We start from the raw sequence: 6,135 nt of genomic DNA, 5'->3' as shown, positions 1-6,135 counted from the left end.
TTTTTTCTTTCTTTCTTCTTTTTGAGACAGGATTACTAAAAAAAAAAAAAACCCTGGCTCTCCTGGAGCCTACTCCATAGACAAGGCTGGCCTTGAACTCACAGAGATCCACCTGCCTCTGACTCCAGAGTGCTGGGATTAAAGTGTGCGCCACCACTGCCCAGCTCCACTTATTGCATTCAGCTTTGCTTTGTGTACCGTCAACAGCCTGCCTCAGGAGCCTTGCCACAATCTCTTCATTTACTTCTCCCTCGGCCAAACTGATAAAGGGTTCCACAATGCTGCCATCCCAGGGGCCCCAGAAGTTACATTCACTCTCTGATTGGCTGTCAGAAGTCAATAATGCTGGGCAAACAGTGAAAGACTGAATGTCTGGTAATGACACAGCAGGTGGTCATGGAAGAGGTACCTCGGGGTGTTCATCTGGGCAGAAGGAAAACCCTAAGACAGGAATGCATATTTGGTCTGTAAGTGACTCTTCTGAGAGCCGCTATCCTGTCCACAGCCCTCTTCCCTCACCCAATCTCCTACATTCTGCTTCTTTGCTTGCCAGCCTCTTTTCCCTCCTTGGCATGATACTGCCAGGTGGCAGACTCTATGCCTTGAGACCTTTAGGCAAGCCCTCACAAAGCCACTAAAGAATTACCTGTCAGGTCCAAACAAAACTGGGGGCAAATGGCTAGCTGTGGTGCCTGTTAGAGTATCACGTGCTGGTCTCCAGGCTCTCTCAGCACTGCAAATACCTGTTAGAGTCCATGCTGTTATCTGGGTCCTCTCAGCTCTTCTCAGCCTGACTCTTACTCTAAACTTCACCAGCTCACAGGCTTCCCTCCCCCAGCTTCTCATTCCTACTCAACCCTGTCATTTTGGTCATGTTTTCTGTAGGTTCTTTCTTGGTTCTTGGTCCTCTCTCTCTTTGGCCCTCTTTGTGATCTCGCTCTCTGTATCTATCTATCTATCTATCTATCTATCTATCTCCTGTCCTCTCTTACCTTCCAACCCCTCCTCATGACCCCAGTCAGTCTACTGGCCATGTTGAGTCTACGACTTTCTCTCCCCACTCTGGACTCTCCCAGATGCCTCTGCCTGTCCTCTCCTCATATCTACAATTAAAAAAAAAACTTCTCTTCAACCATACCTTGGAGTGGTCATGTCCTCAGTTTATATACATTGCCCAACATTCAGGCAAGTAGGAGATGCTTATAATTAGCCCCCCCCTTCTCTTTACTTGCCCTTTAAAAGGAAGACTTGCCTGTGAAAAAAACAATTACGCCTCGGTCTAGGCTCAACAAGTTTCAGAAAACTCACCCAGTACTAGCCAACTGGACTTTTCCATTCCATCTCTCTTGGCGGGATTCAAAACAAGGAGACGCACTTAGTCTGCTGCTATCTATAGCTCTCTGGTTGCCAACTGGACAAACAGGGGCAATAGTCCCATCCCATGCTCTTCTCCATTGTCCCTAGGCAGAATTGGGACAAGCAGGAGGTCAGAAAGCTCTATCATTGTCTGCTGATGGGCTGCTGTGCAGTAAAGAATTCTAAACAGCTGATGCCCCCTTCAAAGGTGGAGAGGATGCAATTTAGCCTTGGCAGATTACTGTCTCAATGCTGCTTTTCAGTGATTAATGGTGAACTGACTATACTCTCAGCTTGATAGGGAATGCTGGATTATACAACTGGTTGTTCTGGGATTAAACATTGATTCTAGGACTAGGGTTAAACATTGACTTAGCCAAAGCAGAGCTGATGGTAAACACCACTTCATCTGTTCTGTCTTTATTTCATACACCTTGCAAAGCAACAATCACAGGGACTATCCCCTGCCAGATGTTAAGGCCTAGACGTTAGATAGATACCTCATTGGCAGACATATAGAAAGAAAGGCCACCAATACATAATAAAGATGGCAAAATCTGCCTTCTTTCTCACACTTCTGATTCTTAAAGGCCTGGTGGGTTTTTCCTACCACCAGCAGGGCCATCTGCTTTTATATAGGCCCCACAAATTCAAGGCTAGATTAGGACATATTTACCCCCAAAGCTGTGGGCCTAGCAGCCTCCCTATCTTTGTTCAAACTGGTCAACCCTTAATTATGGGAGAAATACCCTTAAAACCCAGAACCCTCAAAAAGAGACTGGACTTCAGCTACCAAGATCCTTCTCTACTCTGCAGGGTGTCTTTCTCCCTATGTGTGTGTCCTCACCCCTAATAAAAGCCTTTTTCACTAGTTAACTCTGTTTGCTGTGTCTGAGACTTTTACCTGCCTTTTAATTCTTTACCTGGCAGAGAAAAATGAACCAAAGTAAACCCCAGGCCAGTAACAGATGACAGTGCCAACTGAGGAAGGGATGCATAATTTGAGGAACTCCTTTTCCAGCAGCAGGGATTGGATCAATCCATAGTCTTAGAGCATCAAGCTAATGACAAGTAAGGTTGGATCTGTGTGGGCCTTGGCCTTCTACAATCCACTGGATCAACAAAGGAGGCAAATGGAAACTCCTGCTGCCCATGGAAATGCAATTCAAAATATTCATCCTTGCTGTGAAGGCATTGGTAAGCAGCAGGGGTGTGGTGTGGTGGGGTGGGGTGGGGTAAGATGGGGTGGGGTGGGGTGGCAGGTAGCCAAAGCAGAAAGGTCTTGGTTATAGGCCTATCTCTGCCACTTCCTTCCTAAATACTCTCGGGCATCGTTTCACATCTGTGCTCATGGATCTTCAGGGTTCAGGGCAGAATTGCTCCTAGTTCTGAGTTCCTGTTTTGTCTCATGATCATCAGACATGAATGGTCAGCACCTGCTAAGTTCCAGGCATTACACATATCAACTTTGTAACACCTTTACGGATTTAGGATAAGCAGGTCCAAAGACATCAAGTCACTTGCCCAAGCCTTCCCAGTTAGCAGATGGAAAGCCCCGGGTATGAGTCCAGGACAGTCTGGGTGCAGAGCCTGTCCCTTCTCACAGGCTGCCCTGCCACGGCATGCTGGTTTCCTCCTGACTTGTGCAGGACAGCGTTGTATGTGAGTGATGGCTATACACCCCGTGAAAACAGCAACACACACATCTGAATATTTCCAGTTCCTTGGATCTCTAACTGATCATGGTCAGAGGAAATGCCTGTCATAGACCCTGTCTCCAAGCTGTATCTATGTCCTAATCCCAGAAGCCTGTAAATGTGCCTTATTTAGGAAATGTCTTTGTTGATAGGATTAAATTCAGGATGATAGGATGAAAATATCATCCCAGATTATGGGATTGGCCCTTAAATGCTGTCACAAGTGTCATCTAGGAAATCTGCGCTATACACAACGTGACTACAAAGGCGGAGCCTGGAAGGTTCAGCTGCTCATCAAAGGGTGTCAAGGAACGGTAGCAGAAGCTAGAAATTGAAAGAGGCAAGAATCAAGTCCTCGTCTAGAGACGTTGTAAGGAGGGTGACCCTGCTGCCACCTTGGTCCTGGATTTCTATTCTTCAGAACCAAAGAGGAACACACTTCTGTTGTTTCCCAGTACTAAGGTTATGGTCATTTGTTAGTCGCCACAAGAAGCTCACACAGTGCTCAACTGGCACACATAGAAGGCCTTACAAACCAGTCGGTCTTGCTCTTTCATTTTATAGATGAAAAGTCCACAGACCAAAAGAGGAAGTGATTAGGCAAAGGTCACTCAGCAAAGGGGAGGCAGAGCCAAAGCTAGCATACGGGTGTGTTGACTCAGGCCCAGTAGTTCTGACCCTCCCCACATTGGGTGAGAACTAGGTCATATTTTCTCATTATTAGGAGACGATTGACTTGAGCAAATGAAGTAAGTTTTGGAAAGCATTGTTGTCATCACCCTTACTAAGTCAAACACTAGATACATGCCCTATCTGTGGGCCAGCTCCTCCACCTCAGAGGAGGGCTCACTCATTGTGGTCTAGAGAGAGAAAATGCAGTGTGGCAGGGGAAGAGAACCACTGTCCTCACACCACCAGCTTGTGGCAGAACTCAAAACTGGCCACAAGAATTTAACTTCCTGATAATGCACTGGGTTCTACTTTTATATTTCCTCTTTCCCAAAGCTTGATCCCTAAGTGAGAGAGGCAGGCTTTGGGTATGTGGGGAACACACCTAACATGTTTCTCTGTGGACGTGTGTATTTAATATGGTCTGCTAAAACATTTCTGGATACCTCTGTGCTACCAGTCCATGATTCAGAGAGCCATCCGTCATCTTGGAGTTGTGCATGGAAAAAACAAGGAGACAAAACCCCCCACCTCCAGGGCAGAAAAAGAAGTGATGGTTTAGTTGATGTACTTCCTTCCCTCCTCTCTTCTTCCTTCATCAAGTATCTGTGCTAATATTCAGGGGCTTTCCTCAGTACCTACTACATCCCTGACACTACACACAAGCTAATCCCTGCTTTGGGGGAAGCAACACAACTATCTTGACTATTGGGTTTAAACAGAAGGGGGCATAGAACAGAAAGCTGTCCAAGGAGCTCCCAGATGGCAGAAACAGTTTGCACCATCTCTGTCCCCATACATCTCCCTCCCCAGCACATCTCCCACTAACCATCCTCCCTGGGATGAGGAGGAAGGAATTGCTAATGAGGAAGAAAGAGAAGTTGGTTACTGATGTGTCTCTATAATAGCATCTGGACAGTTTGGAAATTCCAGTTAACACTGCCTTTCCTCTCTAAACTAACAGTGGTCCACAGTCTCCCCATCACCCATTGCAACTCTAACTACATGAATTTAAAGGCTACATAGGCATTACAGGAGCGTGGCTTTCCAAGAGACTCCAGGAAGCTACAGATTGGCCAGTCCACTCTGCAGCCACAAGCAGGGCGAAGAGGGGCTGAGAAGCCCTGGAGTCCTGCTGAAGGAACTGAGCAGTAGTCACAAGAAAGTACAGAGTGAACTCCAGAGCCCATGGGATGAGCAAGGATGAAAGGTCCCACTGACCAGGTGGGATGAGGTCTATTTTGGTTCATAAAGTCGCTTTTTCGTTTAGAGGAACAAGGCCAACACAGTCGCACAGCAGACCAATGCCAAAATCACAGGTCTCTCCCTGCCCCAGGAGCTACATTGCCACTCAGAGGAGAAAAAGGAAGACAAAGGGGAAAACAAACCCAATCTGGAATACCATTGAATTGGACTGAACTCTCTAGGAAGTGACTACAGGTTTTGTTTGTTTTTTGTTTTGTTTTTTCTTTGCATCAATCAGATTGTGGACTTTATGGTCTCAAATTGAATTCCATAATAAAAAATACAGTTTCTCTTCTCTCCATCAAAACCTGCGATTGCGTTGTGGGTTGAGCTCACATGCACGTATGACCCTCCTATTTCTCGAGCCCTTGTTTCTCGTTTCCCCTTCCTCTTCTAAGAGTTTGCTTTAGGACTCTCGAGGAAGAGCTGGTGAGCAGATGAGCCCTGCACAGGTACAGTGCGCAGAACTTCGAGGGTAGGGGGAGCTCAGAAGGGTGTGGGGTGTGCTGGACAATGGGCTCCTTTGTGTGGCACAGGAAGCACTATGATATCTGGAGATACCTAGGAGACCCAAACAGGTCATGACCTGAGAAGGTTCCAAGTACTAACTAATTGTGGTGAGGGAGGATGCTATCTCAACTCATCGGGTAGGAGTCCTCGTCTGTGTGTAGCCAGGTCAGGGCCCTAACACCGCTCTCCCCACTCAGCCCAGCTTCAGGGAGCACAGGTAGAGGCAGGGTAAAAGGGGAGAAGCACAGATCCCAAGGTCCCAAAGGCTCTAGGCTGAGAAGGGGGACTTTGCAGGTGGCACTCAAAGAGTGGCATTCCACAGGTCAATGGCAGTGCACGTCTTAATCCCAGCACTCCGGAGGCAGAGACACATGTATCTCTGTAAATTCAAGGCCAGCCTGATCTACAGCACGAGTTCCAGGATAGGTTCCAAAGCTACACAGAGAAACCCTGTCTCAAAGCAAAATGGCATTTCAGGCTCCATGTGCTAGGGATGTCATGGGAACAGGGCAATCCATAGTGACTGGGGATGTGAGGCCAAACACTAAGGAACACTCTGTCCCATATCCTGAAGCTGCAACAATGGAGGATCCACAAGTGACACAGTCTCCCCAAGTACAGGGGAGAATAAATGGAGCCAGCCAGGGGAGCTGGGATC

The 6,135-nt window shown here is 47.2% G+C and overlaps 1 long non-coding RNA gene across 1 annotated transcript; it reads left to right on the top strand.

Moving 5' to 3' along the window:
• Positions 1 to 386: 386 nt before the first annotated feature.
• On the top strand, positions 387 to 5,258 carry LOC121136946. The gene is made up of 3 exons (XR_005874130.1): positions 387 to 467; positions 2,287 to 2,553; positions 4,687 to 5,258. It is a non-coding gene; the product is annotated as an uncharacterized LOC121136946 (long non-coding RNA).
• The last annotated feature ends 877 nt before the right edge of the window (positions 5,259 to 6,135 follow it).

This window comes from Mesocricetus auratus, unplaced genomic scaffold, assembly GCF_017639785.1.
Source record: "Mesocricetus auratus isolate SY011 unplaced genomic scaffold, BCM_Maur_2.0 Super-Scaffold_100676, whole genome shotgun sequence".
Lineage (NCBI taxonomy): Eukaryota > Metazoa > Chordata > Mammalia > Rodentia > Cricetidae > Mesocricetus > Mesocricetus auratus.
Note: the sequence above shows the minus strand (reverse complement) of the source record. Positions and strands in the feature narration are given on the sequence as shown.